At 39.0% G+C, this 15,477-nt stretch overlaps 1 protein-coding gene across 1 annotated transcript in view; it reads right to left on the bottom strand.

Moving 5' to 3' along the window:
* The window catches only part of LOC119426845 (partitioning defective 3 homolog), a gene marked incomplete in the record, with an annotated part of 408,661 nt that overhangs the window by 354,447 nt on the left and 38,737 nt on the right, over positions 1 to 15,477 (bottom strand).

Here is a 15,477-nt window from a genome sequence, read left to right as displayed (position 1 = left end):
GCTGCTGGAAAGGGCTCTATAAATAAAGTTTGTTTGATTGATTGATTGATTGATTGATTGATTGATTGATTGATTGATTGATTGATAAATAAACACTACACAAACCAGCCCTAAATGGAGAAGGAATGGATTGAGAATTTACTAACTACCGTAATTTCCGGACTATAAGCCGCTACTTTTTCACACGCTTTGAACACCACTGCTTATATATAGCTGCGACTAATTTAGGGATTTTTTTATTGGGTAATGAGCTTCATGCCACTAAAACATTTAACTTCGTCACACCCAGGTGCTCACATAGCTGCCCAATATACATCTCTCTTGGGGGTAGCAATCAATGACTTCCTGGTAGACTATTGTCTTTTTTTTTTTAATTTAGCTGTGTTACAGGCACTGTTCAGAAAAAAAAATACATTTACTGTATTTGTGCGTGTTACCGGTATGTATTTCATTAAAAGTAATAAAAAAAACCTTTGTGTAAATATCTCATGTTACGTGAACACCCGCGGCTTACAGACAAGTGTGGCCTATTTATGCTAATTTTTTTATTTTTTTATTTAGCGGGTGCGACTTATATTCAGGTGTGGTCAATAGTCCAGAAAATACAGTACTTTTTCTTCTTCTAACAAGGTTGAGTCAGGTCCTCTGGACAGGTTCTTTTTTGGTTAAATATTTTGTTTCAACAAAGAATAACTTATCCAAAGACTTCACAAACCCACCCACACAGACCAGTATTTGCAGTTTGACTCCCGTCACCCTCTGCAGCACAAGTTAGGAGTCATCAGGACTCTGTACCACAGAGCAGAAAGCGTCCCTACTAACTCGGGAGCCAGGCAGAAGGAGAAATCCCACACCAGTCAGGCTCTAGAGCAATGTGGATAACTAACTGGGCCTTCCTGAAAGCAGAGAAGAAGCCCAAACAGGAGTCCAGCCAGCCATCAGGTGAAAAGGAGGAACCCAGACCCAGACCAGTGGTCATTCTGTATGTTGAGGGAGTATCAGAGAAACTGAGACGTTTATTTTCTAAACATAATGTCCCAGTGACTTTTAAACCCCAAAATACATTACGGCAAAGACTGGTTCATCCCAAAGATCCAGTCCCCCGGCACAAACAGAGTAATGTTATGTATGCTGTTCAGTGTCAGGAGGGCTGTGATCAGTCTTACATCGGGGAAACTAAACAGCCACTGGCCAAAAGGATGGCCCAGCACAGAAGAGCAACTTCATCAGGCCAGGACTCTGCGGTCTACACTCATCTCAGCGGTCACTCTTTCAGGGATGAAGATGTTCACATCCTGGACAGAGAGGAACGAAGATTTGAGAGAGGAGTGAAGGAGGCCATCTTTGTGAAGAGAACCCATCCATCATTAAACAGGGGTGGAGGCCTCTGTGTCCAACTGTTCCCTCTTACAATGCTGTTATTGCTAGTATCATTCAGCCCTCTGTGAATAGCAAGAGGCCATGAGAGCACTAATGATCAACTGTTAGGTGATGGTCCTCCTTGATAATGTGAACAGCTGGTTCTAGATGTCACCATCAACCTGGTTGATCCACTATAGGAATGTGCTATTTATAAGACTGAGTTTATTACAGCTCCTCAAACTGAAGAAGTATTTTGAATAAAAGATGAAACGTTTCAACAAGAGGAACCTGTCCAGAGGACCTTAGATTTTCCTATCTGGATTATTGAGCAGGCAGCACGGTGGTGCAACTGGTAGAGCTGCTGCCTCTCAGCGAGCAGGTTACCATGGTTCAAATCCTGGTCTAGAGGCCTTTCTGGGTGGAGTTTGCATGTTCTCTCCATGCATGTGTGGGTTTTCTCTGGGTACTCTGGTTTCCTCCCACAGACCAAAAACATGCATGTTAGACTGATTGGTAACTCTAAATTGTCCCTAGGTGAGAGAGAGAGTGAATGGTTGTTTGTCTTGTGTGTCTCTATGTGTCCCTGTGATGGACTGGAGACATGTCCAGGGTGTCCCCCGCCCCTCGCACAGTGATAGCTGGACATGGGCACCGACGACCCCCGTGACCCAAAATGGAACAAGCGGGTAAAGATAATGGATGGATGGGTTGGTTATTATGAATAATAAATGGCCTCTCTCTTTTAGAGGGGTCAGAGTTATTGATCATCCAGTTGTGTTGAATTCTCCCAAAATTTAATTGGCCTAACACATTTTTAGACTAACACTAAAATGATTTCCAAAAACATTTGAGTTCAAGAAGGTTGTGAATGAATCACAAGACGGTTTATTTTGACTCTGTGGGAGTCGTTCCCTGTAGGCCATCTGCTCAGCCACAGACAGAACCAGAACCAATCCAGTTTGTTGCAGATGTGACATGAAAGTTGTCCATTTTATACTGTCAGTGTCATTTTCTTCACATACTTCTGAGATTGTTATGTAGAGGTACCTTTCTGACAATCAAGAACACAAACAAGAAACACATACATATAAAAATGTCAAGATACTGAAATATGCATGTGAAAACATAAAAATACTTGTTATAAAAAAGCAGCAAAAGAGCAAGACTGAGATGAGAATTATAATAAAGTTTGATAAACTGATGGCTAAAGCAGCTCACTAAATAGATAACATCCAAGTGAACAAAACATCACTCAGCATGTCATTTGCCACAGAAAATATTTTAGGTAATCTGGCACAATGTTAGTGAAGCTCTGTGGTAAATGCCAGATGGGTGGGACGTCTAAACGCAGCACCCAGAGGAGTCACGACACAAACAGCTGCTTCACAAGCAGCACATGTGAGACAGAGAGACTGGGGGGACTATTGTGTGTGTTTGGTTTTGTTTAGCTGTTGTTGTTTTGTGGTTTGTGTGTGTGTGTGTGTGTGTGTGTGTGTGTGTGTGTGGGTGGGTGGGGGGGTGGGGGGTAAAAATATGCAATTTATCCTGATGCATGATCAATAATCCAGGTGAAAAAAATCTAACAAAATTAAGTCAGGTCCTCTGGATGGATTAAAGGAAATAAAAAATATGTGTAGGTTTAGAGTCTGGACACTGGGTTAGGTTTAGCAGTCTGGATTATCTTTAAGGTCAAAGTTCAGGGGGTTAAATTTGGGTCCTGGGGTCCTGGGTTAGGATTAGGGTCGGGGTTGGGTTTGGTTTAGGATCAGAGGTCAGAGGATTAGGTGTAAGGTCAAAGGTCAGGAGGTTAAATTTGGGTCCAGGGGTCCTGGGTTAGGATTAGGGGCAGGGTTGAGTTTGGTTTAGGATCAGAGGTGAGAGGGTTAGGTTTAAGGTCAAAGGTCAGGAAGTTAAGTTTGGGTTTGGTGGTCCTGGGTTAGGTTTAGGGAAAAGGGTAGTCCTAGTTTAGGTTTATGGTCAAAGGTCAGGGGGTCAAATTTATGTGCCTCGAAGCTTCGTTAAACTATTCAGAGCACTGTGGTCTAGCCAAAAGGTTTTTGTGTTGCACAACTCTACCGCTTTCGCTAACACGTATGTGCTAAGTTTGTAGCTATGCAGGGAAATGGGGAATGCTTAGAAGAAGAGCTCCAAAAATAACAAAAACTGTCAAAAGTTTGGGAACATTTTAGGCTAAATAGAAAAGACAACACAGCTCAATGCTTCCATTGCAAAGCAGAACTGAAGTAACAACAACAACACGTCATCGATGTTGCAGCATCTGAAGAGAAAACACCCGCTGTAGCATCAAACTCGTCTGCAGCTGTAACAGGTATCATGTTCTCCCTTTGCAAAATACGCTAACCTAAATGTGTGATCATCTGTCATATTTTTGCTAACGTTAAATCTACTGACTAATCATAGTGGCTACCTGGCAGAGTCTGTACGTTGTGTGAGACAAAAAAAAAGCTATGCAGGACTTGATGCAAGTTTGTTAACGATAAAATCCCAGCAACAGACTGACAACATGAGCTGAACTGCATTTATTTATTTCTGTACTTCCATTCTGACTTAAATGAGATATTTATGGTGAATATTTTAAGTTTTGTATCAATTAATAGTCTCGAATGATAAAGCTCTGATTAGTCTCTTTAGAATGATTTGTTCAATTATCGTTGTAGAGATATAGTAGAGTGTTGTATGAATGGGTAAATGAGGACAGATTGTAGTGTAAAGAGCTTTGAGTATCTTGATAAGATAGAAAGGCACTACGTAAGTACAGTCCATTTACCATTTACCATAAATGTCTGGCCTGCTGTCTTAATGATTGTGTTTTAACCTCATTAATATAGAACTTGAATCTGAACAGATTATTGTTTTTAATGGTTTTACATCTTCCACCCACTGTACTGCTAAGAGAACTGCTAATAATTCTCCTGTGTATACTGATACAGTAATCCACTGGTGACATGTTTTCCTAGGTTTAAAACAAATTCTGGTGGCGCTATTAGGATGAAACAAATCCAATTCAATTCAGTTTATTTATTTAGTACCGTCACATCAGAAGTCATCTCAGAGCACTGAACAGAAACATTCATATACATAAAAAGTAACTTAATAACATTATTTATCTGAGGAGCAGACTGCTTTGAATTTAACTCCATCACAGAACTCTCATCTTGAGCAAGCATGAAGGTGACAGTGGAAAGGAAAAACTCGTTCATGAGGAAGACACTTTTAGCAGAACCAGGCTCAGGACAAGCGGTCATCTGCTTCGACTGGCTGGGTTTGAGAGGAAGGAGGAACAGATACACAATGGCAGGTTGAGAATCACATGTTAAGACAGAAATAGTATGAAATGAAAAACTATTCAATTTTAATAATCCATCACATATTCAGTTCATTTTTAGAGATATTAATCTGAAATGTGGTGTGGTGGTAGATGAGACCATCCATCCATCCATTATCTTTTGCCCGCTTCTTGCTTTTTGAGTCGCGGGGTCACTGGTGTCCATGTCCAGCTATCACTGTGTGTGTGTGTGTGGGGGGGGGGGACACCCTGGACATGTCTCCAGTCCATCACAGGGACACAAAGAGATGAACAAGACAAACAACCATTCAATCTCTCACTCACCCAGGGACAATTTAGAGTTACCAATCAGCCTAACATGCATGTTTCTGGTCTGTGGGAGGAAACTGGAGTACCTGGATAAAACCCACACATGCACGGAGAGAACATGCAAGCTCCACCCAGAAAGGTCCCCGGACCGGGATTTGAACCGGGGTGACCTGCTCTCTGAGAGGCAGCAGCTCTACCAGTTGTGCCACCATGCTGCCCCCCAATAAATAATAAATTTTAAAAATTTCAAGATGGCCACCAAAGCTCTATTTAAATGGCCTCAACTTAAGCTATTTTTACACATACTGAGCTGACATTCGGTGTGGTTATAGCTGAGAACGTTTCCCATCACATGCTGAATCCAAATCAAGCATCCAAGATGGCCACCATCGCTTAAAAAATAAATAACTTTAACTCAATGATATTTTGCCTTTTTAAGCTGAAATTTGGTATAGTGGCAGCTGAGAGCGAACCCCAACACAGAGTACTGTCAAATCAAAAATTAAAAAATGCCGCCATGTGGTAGTCCCTGTCAAAATTTCTCCATGAACTTTCTAGTGAAACTGCCACTCATTCCTGCAGCAGTTATGAAAACTGGCATCTTAAAAAAAAAGATCCTTACCTCAATTTGACCTTACTGGTTAAAAACATCAAAAAGTTGAGATGATAGGAAGTGTATCAACTGCAGAATCTAAATTATGGCAGAAGAGGGTGCCCTTCTGTACTAAGTCCATTTTGTCAGGGATAAGTGAAATCTGATTTCATTGTATGATGAAATAAGAGTTCAAAAGATTTTAAAATGTAAAGATTTATCATTGAGCTGGGTGTGAAGCAACAAACCACCATCATAATTACTTTTTTTACCCATCCAAGAAATGAACAGTGATTTATAAGAGGTGGAGTGGTGTGAGTCTGCAAAAACTAAATCAGTTCAAGGGCCATGTGTGAAGAGCAGAGATCCTCTGAGTCCTAAATCTGACTGCAGGAACTCTCAGAACTGATGACGTCTGACAAAACCTCCACATATGGACGGCAACTGGTGGGCACAAAACTAGCTCATGTATCCAGTAATGACTCCTCCATGATCTTTTCATCCACAGCTGTATAATTCTAAAACCCTTTTGTTGCTTGTTACCAAAAAATAAAATGTGGGTGAAAATGTTATTGCCTGTTTCTATGTGCTAGGTGACAGCAAACACAAAATGATAACTAGAGAAACTGCAAATCCTGCAAAAATACAGTGAATGATTATTGTAGAAGAACTTGCTGGAAAACAGCTGAAATTATCTAAAAAAACATGTTGAAATGTAGCTGAAATGTAAGACTAAGCCTACTTTAGCAGAAGCAAGCAGAAAGAATGCATATTTGCTGAATTAGTTTTAAATAAAGAGGAGCACAAAAATAAGGAATTAGCTAAAAAGCTGAAATTAGCAAAAACTTGCTGAAAAGTAGCTGAAAAAAAAAGAAGCTTAAACTATCAGGAGGAAGTGAAATGAGCTGAAATGAGCTAAAAATATATATATATATATGTGGAATTAGCTGAAAAAGTTAAATTTAGCACAAAACAGATGAAAGTAGTTGAAATAGCAGATGACGCTGAAACTAGCAAAAAAAGCTGAAACGATCATAACAAGCTGAAATTAGCCAAAATAAGTTAATTAGGCAGAAAGTAGAACTTACAACAAAAAACTTGATTTTTTTTTTTAAACAGCTAAAATTAGCTAAAAAAATGAAAGTAGCTGAAAAGGTAGAACAAGCTTAAATTAGCTGAAGGAAGCAGAAAGATTACATTTGCTGAAAGAAGCAGAAATGAGCACAAAAAAAGTGGAAATTATTGGAAAAAATATTAAATTAGTTAAAAAAAAACAGCTGAAAAGTAGCTAAAAAAGGCAGAAAGAAGCTGAAATTGCCAGTTGGAAGTAGAGAGGACACAGTTTTTACTGAATTATGCTGAAAAAAGCTGAAATGAGTGCAAAATTTGCAGAATTAACAGAAAAAGCTAAAATTAGCATAAAAACAGCTAAAAGGCTAAAATATAGTGTGAATGCAATTCACACAATAATAATTACTTTCGTGGATGTTGAGCTTGGCATGGGTATGGTAACAGATGCAGTTTGGTGTGGTAGTAGCTCAGAGTCATCCTCAAAACAAACTCTGAGTTCAAACAAATCAAAGTGAGAATGTGCACAACATTTAATTCAATTCAACTCAGTTTATTTATATAGCACCAAGTCATAGCAGAAGTCATCTCAGGGCACTGAACAGAAACATTTATATACATAAAAAGTAAGTTAACACTATTTAACTCCATCACAGAACTCTCATCTTGAGCAAGCATGAAGGCGACAGTGGAAAGGAAAAACTCCCTCGTGAGGAAGAAACTTTTAGCAGAACCAGGCTCAGGACAAGCGGCCATCTGCTTCAACCAGCTGGGTTTAGTAGGAACAGATACACAATGGCAGGTCCAGAATCACACGTTAAGATAGAAATAGTATCAAATGAAAACTATTCAATTTTAACAATTCATTTTAAGAAATGAGGCCAATTTGTCTTCTAGTAGATGTTTATTGTTTTTGACAAAAAATCCAGACAAACTCATGTTCTCAACAGCTGACTTCAAGATAAGCCCCAGAATAGAAGCTGAGATGCTTCAAAACTGTTCTGAAGTGGAGCGCTCTGACATTAAAGCTGTATGTTGATGTCAGGGTGAGTTTGGAGCAGGGGAGCACCTTCAAAGATTAAAGCTCTGCACCTGACTGGCTTATTGGGATTTACCTGTATAAATAAAGGTTGATTGATTATGTGTTGTATAAGAAAGGCATACCTGACCCAACCAGTTCGCCTCAATGCAGCATAATGAGCCTTGTGTTCCTGACAGTCTCTGTATCACTCAGTCTGTTACTTCTTGATTAGATGTGCTGATAAAAAATATTGTGTCTTTTAGTAGCTTAAAAACCAACCTGCAAATGAACAGATTATTTTCAAAAGTCAAGCATGCCGTGTGTCAGCCAGACCTTTCATACCATGTGATGAGTGTTTTAAATGATCCCAGGCATTGGATCACCGAGTTCATCCGTTGAAATTCAGCAGTCACGTCAATATTCTGCATCTTTGAGCTTCAATAAAGAAACAGTACTGTAATACAGAACTGTAAAACAGAACCACATTGCTAACCATACCATGCTACTAACAGGACCATGTTGCTAAGAGAAGCTCACTACCAACAGAACCACTCTGCTAATAAGACCATGCTGATGTAGATGGTTTTATTTTTCGCTTTTGGTGCTTTGTTTTGTATTTCTTGTTGTGGCTTTTTACTTATTTTTTTATGTATAATGCTATATAAACTGTATGCAATAAAACTTCTTTGGAGTAATCACTGTAAAAGTTACAAAGTGCTCATTTATTTGTGTTCATTAGTGTACGGTACATTTGTGAGTAAAAGTAGACTTTTGTTCTGAAACTCAATACATGCAACTCTTTTCTAGAGATGTATTTGAACAATAACCGAAAGTCACAAGGTTATGCACTTGATCAAACAGAAATACCTCCTGAAATCATCATATTTGCCCTCTTTTCACTCACTGAGGATCAGTTTATTCCAACACGAAACCCTGTAGGTTTACTTAGCAACAAAGCAAGTAAGCATTAAAGTTGAATTTGCAAGGACATATAAGAGGCAAAGAGTTTCCCACAGTATGCACCAACAAAGCCTTGCTCATTTGACTTTCCACACTGGTTTCCCAGTGACCACAGTTTGCCTCATTTTATGAATATGCTGCTGCCAGAGTTTTAACGAGAGTTGATGGGAGAGATCATATCTCTCCAGTTTTAGCTTCTCTCCACTGGCTCCCTGTCAATTCAAAACTGAATTTAAAATCTTACTTCTAACCTACAACGCTCTCAACAACCTATAGCTCCATTTTATATTACAGACCTTTTTGTTCCATATTTTCCTAACAGAGTACTTGGCTCTCAGACGGGTTTACTTGTGGTTCCTAGAGTTTCTAAAAGCAGAATGGGAGGCAGATATTTCAGTTATCAGGCTCCTCTCTTGTGGAACCAACTTCCAGGTTCTGTCCGTGAGGCTGACACGTTGTCCAGTTTTAAGACTGGGCTTAAGACTTTCCTTTTTGATAAATCCTAAAGTTAGTGTTGGCTTGGGTTTCCTGAGCTATCTCTTAGTTATGCTGTTATATGCTTAGACTGCTGGAGGACAAATTGACCACATTTCTTCACTCTGCTGCTGTCTTTACTTGCTCTACTCAACCTGTTAGTATTTGTCATTATTTCTATCTTAACATGTTTTTTTGTCTTTCCTCCTATAGAAAGTACACCTGGACCTGCCATTCTGTGTTTGTTTGTTTCTCCTTCCTGTCTTCTCAAGCCCAGCCAGTCAAAGCAGATGGCCGCTTGTCCTGAGCTTGGTTCTGCTGGAGGTTTTTTCCTGTCAAAGGGAGTTTTTCCTTTCCACTGTTGTCTTTGTGCTTGTTCAGGATGGGAGACTGAGAGGAAGTGAAGATCCAATGAGTTTGTTGGCTTCCTTAGATAGAGAACTTTACTAATTGGCTTTTCTACTGTATGTGAATATTTCTGTTCAGTGTCCTGAAACAACTTTGCTGTGACTTGGTGCTATATAAATAAAATGAATTTAATTTAATTTAATTTAATTGAAAGATGTGTAGTGTCATAACCAGGACAACTGTTAACCTAAAAAAAATAGGACTTTCTTATTTTTCCATCTTTAATTTCCTAAACCTCTTATGTACCTTTGGTTGATAAAAGACTAGTCCAAATATAACAGCATCAGTTAGGATACCCTAATGGAAAAGTTCCTCCTAATTTTCATATGTTCTCAGCTACTTGTTGACTGAAAAAACACCCCAAAACAGAAATGTACCACACTTGAGACATGTAAAACAATAAAATAAAAAAAAAAAACACGTCCCAGGTAATGGAGATAAAAGCAGTGCAGAAAATAATAATTAGGAAACTATAAAAAAAAGTAAAAACAGAAAATATGTGACTGTAATTAAAGGGTTGTGGGTAAAAAGAACAGGCAACCCACTGAGGTAATCGTAGGTTAGGTCAGAATAAAGAGAAATCTGTGCTGCAAGGTTAAATCTAATGAGTCCAGTGCCTGTCCACAGAATTAGGGACACATTCACACACAGAGAAGATAGAAACCACTCAAGGTAAGTTGAAAAGCTGCTGATGCTTGAAGTAGTCATGTCTGGAACATTCAGACCCACTGTGTTTGGCTGTGACTGCCGACTGAATGTCCCAAAGCTAAAAATAACTTCTCAATGCAAACCAGCTCAAAATTTCAAATGTTTGAACCATGGATGTTTCCAGTGATGAATTTGACTTTGTGTCAGGATTTTGTTGGCCACAGAACAAGAATACAACATTACTGGGAGCCCACTAATGCCCTAAATGACCTTCTGTGCCCTCACCATGCGCTTGACACCTGCAACAATCTCCCATGACAATACTACGACAAACACCTACACGAAGCCCCAAGATCCATTCTGGCAGGATTTATCCGAACAGCATCAGATCAGCTACATGTTAGAATGTCAACACCACCATCATTAGCATCAGGTCTGCACAAGGTTGTTTCCACGAACCTATCGCAAGCTGATACATTTTCCTATACCGTAGTCCCTCGTTTACCACTGGGGATCTGTACGTACCCTGAAGCTCCGCGATATGTAAAAAAAAAAACACGAAGTAGAAATAGTAGCACAAGTAGTAAGTAAGTAGTTTATTTTAGTATTTATATGTATGCATAGTGTATATATATATATATATATATATATATACATTAGATATATGCATCTATATTATATATTATATATATATATACATATATGTGTGTGTGTGTGTGTGTGTGTGTGTGTTTTGAACCCTTACCACGCTCTTGCAATATTCTAAACAACGTTTCTAAACTCTAAACACTCTAAAAGAGCACAGCATGTCATGATTTCTCTCTCTACCTCGTCTGCTCTTTGCCGCCTGAAAGCATTCTTGGCCACGCCTACTTCTCAGCTCTGCATGGAGATCAGCTGATCAGCTGCAGCAGAAAGTGCAGTCCTGCAATGTGGGCTAAATAATTTAAAATAATTTATTGAAAATAAAATTTTCATGCTAATCGTGAGGCTCATACATCAATCAGCCAATTGTGTGTCATGTCCAATCTTATTTTGAAAAACCGTTATAGAGCGAATCTGCGATAAATGAACCGTGAAGTAACGAGGGACTGCTGTATAGTGTACATGGGAGGTTTCTGGACCTCCACCATCAGTGTTAGCCTTTGTATGGAGAAGAAAGTGTCACTCAGCAGCATTAGACTATGCAGTAAGAGGAGCAATGTGCAGAACTTCAACCACATGTGTTCTTGCTTCTTCGTCCAGTAGGCCTGACCATCATGAGAACAAGTGTCCAAAGGTTGAATAAATAACAGCTGAGCAGAATGTTTAAGAACATGGTGAGAACATGGTGTAGTCCTACAGGTTGTGGCAGCTGTTCTGCTGCTGTCCTTAGAGCACAGCATGGGTTTGAAGGTGCAGGAGACCATCTTAGAGACACAAACATAACAAAAACAAAACTTGAATACTAAAAGTGTAGTAGCACCATAATATCATTTGCACAGAAGGTTGATCAAACAATCCACCTAGCAGGTAGTGGAGAGTGTAGTGGAGTTGTCGTCCAGTGTGATGGGCCCTGGGTCGTAATCTTAAGTGTAATGTGATGACCAGAACCAAACACTGTCGTAACGTTCACAGAAAACAAACATCACATGTCAATGTTTTTTTTTTTTTTTTTAAACTATACAGTGATTCTGTGGTGTCAGTAAACTCTGTAAAAAGTTGCTGATTTTCTAGTTTTACTTAAAAAGCCACATGGCAGATGATTCAATTTACAGTATGTATTCATCACAAATAACAATCAACTCAAGCCTCATCAACTTATTGCGCCAACTCCTCTGTGATTCAGTCTAATGTCAAAGCAACTGTATCTGCTGAACTGCCAACGAAGCCACCATTGTTCCACCAGTGCACCTCCTCCACCCAGTGCTTTCACTCTGGCTGTGCCCCATTATAGTCAGTGAGTGATGGAAGGGGCCTTTGTTTTTCTTCAGAACCACCACAGTTGAAGGCTCGATGTGAGAGGAGAGCCATTGAACATGGAGCACCAAGAGCATCTCTGCTGTGAGGTCTGTTTGTGGAGATACAGTACAGACCTCCCATAAACACTGGGCTGGAAGGAAGACGGTCCAAAGGGACAGGAGCGTGTTACCATCAAACCCCAGAGCAAACTGTTTGTCTATCACTTCCTGGATAACAGCAAGAATCAATGCTGCTCTGGAAAACAAAAATGTGTTTGCTTCAACATATGGAGTTTAATGTTGGTCATTTAAAACGACTTAATACAGTTATATTTAACAAACATATATTTTAGTCAATATGATGGGCCTCATGCTTTTATATTTAATTTTTAAAATACAGGATTAACTTGGAGGACACCGTTCAGTAAGACAGGAACAGCAGTACAGTCTCAGGCTAATCATCAACGTTTTATCAAGGTAATTTTCTGTTTTACTATAAAATTGGTTCAGTTTTCTGTGCGTTGATAAAGTTGTTCTTTCTGAGATTTATTTCCAGTTGTTTGAACTTTGACCCCAATTCAACATGAAGCACACACATGCAGCAGATAGACACATCAAACTGCAGCCCACTGAGCTGAATGCAGCCGTGGAAACAAAGCTCCTTTACTGGACAGATCAAGCCATCTTGTGCACGCACACGCACACACACACACACACACACACACACACACACACACACACACACACATACCGGTTTGTTTTGCTATCTTTGTGGGGCCTTTGCATTGACTTCCATTCATTTTTCATTCATTTCTATAGCCTAACCATGACCTTTATCCATAACCTAACCATTACCAGTACATACCTAACCCTAAACCTAACACATCCTCAATTCACACCTTAGTCCTAAACCTAGCCCCTAACCCACCAACGGGACTTCTTCTTATGGGGCCCGGGCTTTGGGCCCCATAAGGAGCAGTTGGTCCCCACAAAGTAGTATAAGTTGGAAAAATGGGCCTCACAAAGTAGCATAAACAAGGACACACACACACACACACACACACCTAATTGCTTTACTTTGTTGTCTCATGAACCAACAAAAAACAAGCATGTTTGTTTGTTTATAAGTGATATTAGCCAACATACAAACCAGGAGCTCATTAACATCATCATTCTCTAACAGTTCTGAAAGAAGCACATATTTTGCACTAAACTTCTCAGCAATCTGTTGTGAATTACAGAGCTCAACCCTGAGGTTAACACCAAGTTCAGCACACACTGCATTGTTCTGAAATTATCTTTAATGAAATAGCTAAAAGTGACAATATTTAGCTGTTCTTCATGTCGTCCTCTCAATCATCTACAGTTAGCGGGGCCGGTATGATTAAACTATTTCATTTGAGTAGTAACAGTTATGTCCACACGTGTTTCAGTTCACAGTCATACAGAAAGAGACAGTTTATTATCATAAAATGCATTTACTGAACACTGCTCCCGTCACAAGGCATTAAGAGTTGTAGGAAAAAGGAGGATAATTGTTTAGTGTGCTTGATGTTCGAACTCCAGCAAGCTCTGGATACAAAGTACTTTTCAGAAATACACCATATTAAAAAGACTGACTGAAAACTTCCTCCTTGTCAGGAGTAAAACAACTCTTTGATCTGGACGTATGACATCAGCACCGTTTGTGTAAAACATCAGAACATTTAACAGTCTCCCAAGACTTTTCAGATGGAAGTGAGGTACATGTTTGATACTGATGCTTTCATCCACAATCGCTCATTGTGTCAGATGGAATTAATGCAAAACTTTCTATGAGTTTTTTTTTTTTTTTTTTTTTTCATTCAACCTTTATTTGTACAGGTTAGTCTCATTGAGTCACGAGGACTCATTTACAAGAGAGACCTGTTTTAAACAAAGAACACAGATGACGTACAGACAACAGCAGACAATCATAAAAAGCATATAAAATGAAAAGTAAATAGAAGAAATTATATAAAAAAAAAACAGCAACATTATAAAGCGATTTAAAATACTAAAAACAGGAACATGTCTGCGTTGGTTGTTGCCATGAACTTAGCAGTTATTTGAAATCCTTTAGAGAGATCAAGGTTGAGAGTTTCAGATCTTTTTGCAAGGTGTTCCAGGATACAAGAGCCAAGTTAGAGAGAAGAAAAGGCCATTTTGCCTAGTTCGGTCCGCACCGAGGGGACACTGCAGGTAATTATGTCCTGACAGCACATGCTGTAGCTGCACTGACGAAGTGACATGTAGGATGAGATGACTAAATAAATGACTAAAGCCAATGTCTTATAGTGTATTAGTGCTAAGTGCAAAGAAAAAAACTTAAAACTTCTTGAGCACTTTTAGCCTTAGGTCAAAACAGTTGAAGAAACAGGAAGAGGTCTTTCATGGGAAAACTGAAAAGTGCATATTTTTCCCATCATCTACTAACAAGAGAGTTGCTAATGAGTGTTGACAGATGTCATAGATACTGACAGCGAGAAACCGGCTAAACAACTTTTTTTCATGTAAACCTTGTAGAAGACACACTCACACACACATGCAGAAAAAGAGATTGCATGTTTCCAATAAAGGGTGTCAAAGCAAAACAAACTTTTGTATTTTGTAAAGAAGCCGAAGTGTCTAACTGATGAACTGCACTGATAGAGGATGTTGATCACATTCCTTCTTTAGCTAACTCTCTCATTTTACTTTCTCTCTCACACAAACACACACACCGTCATCATCAATGGCCTCTCCTCTCGTTGCTCAGGTTGAACATATTTAAAAAGTCACGCTTGTTGCTCAAAGAAGTCTTGATGAACATCGTTACAACCCGTCTCCACAACTAACACCACAGAGAAATAAAAGTTTGCAATAATAAAGTGTATATTAAATTGTTTGCAGTGATAACAAGTCGTACGCCAATGTCAAGGTTCTTTATTGTTATTTGCATCACATGTGGTTCATGAGGTGGAATGAAATTGTGTACTCAAGGTCCCAGAAACACCCAAAAATAGCAAAAAATATGAATTATAAAAAAAAAACAGCAAGGATTTGAGATATACAATAAACAATAATAATAATATAATGTGATGTATTAAACAGCAGCCTGAACATAAGTCTGTTGTGAGCAAATGTGTACGAATACAGCAGCTTAAGGTACGAAATCAGCAGCATGGATAATCAGCAGCACAGATAAAGTGACATATCACCATTACACCATCACTGGCATTACAATGATTTTCCTGGTTAGGGATTTATGAGTCTAACAGCTTCAGGGTAGAAGCTGTTCCTCAGTTTAGTGATCCCCAGTGGCTGAGGGAGTTGAATAGTGAATATATATATATATATATATATATATATATATATATATATATATATA

This window comes from Nematolebias whitei, chromosome 20 (assembly GCF_014905685.2).
Source record: "Nematolebias whitei isolate Nwh7 chromosome 20, NemWhi1, whole genome shotgun sequence".
NCBI classification, from domain to species: Eukaryota; Metazoa; Chordata; class Actinopteri; order Cyprinodontiformes; family Rivulidae; genus Nematolebias; species Nematolebias whitei.
The sequence above is the reverse complement of the archived record's forward strand: the minus strand, read 5'-3'. Positions and strand labels throughout refer to the sequence as shown.